General features: G+C 27.9%; 1 protein-coding gene across 3 annotated transcripts in view; it reads left to right on the top strand.

Annotated features, from left to right (window-relative positions):
- NOVA1 (NOVA alternative splicing regulator 1) overlaps window positions 1–55 on the top strand; it is a 280,986-nt gene extending 280,931 nt beyond the window's left edge. The window contains exon 5 of one of the 3 annotated variants that reach the window (XM_075065498.1): window positions 1–55. This exon is cut by the window's left edge and continues 5,115 nt beyond it. The gene's annotated coding sequence lies outside the window, so the exon portion shown is untranslated. The other 2 variants (XM_075065497.1, XM_075065496.1) reach the window with 2 other exon arrangements.
- Window positions 56–409: the final 354 nt, after the last annotated feature.

Raw genomic sequence — 409 nt, 5'->3', positions numbered from 1 at the left:
GTTCTTATACATGTTATGTGCTGCATCTTTAGTTAAAATGACTGAAAAGTCTTTTCTGAATGAAAGAACAAAATGAATTTGATTATAGTTATCTAAATATTTTGCCTTTTGAAATCTGCTTGTTTTCTCATAAACATATGAATACGCATAGTTATTACCTGCGGTTGTATTTTGATGCATTTTATTCCAAGGGTAAGTATTATGCTGCTTTAACAGGTTATTAGCAGACTACAATTACACATACAGTGCATTTTGGTTTTTGCCATATTCATAGCTTATTCTCTTTAAAAAAGTGCTTAATATTATAGGCTGCTACACTTAAGATTTACTGTATTATTTTAAAAATAGATTTTATAATATAGTGTAGGCTATATATAATAAAAACAAAATGTCATGCAGTTGGGTTTAC

The sequence above is a fragment of the Chelonoidis abingdonii genome, chromosome 4, assembly GCF_003597395.2.
Source record: "Chelonoidis abingdonii isolate Lonesome George chromosome 4, CheloAbing_2.0, whole genome shotgun sequence".
NCBI classification, from domain to species: Eukaryota; Metazoa; Chordata; order Testudines; family Testudinidae; genus Chelonoidis; species Chelonoidis abingdonii.
Note: the sequence above shows the minus strand (reverse complement) of the source record. Positions and strands in the feature narration are given on the sequence as shown.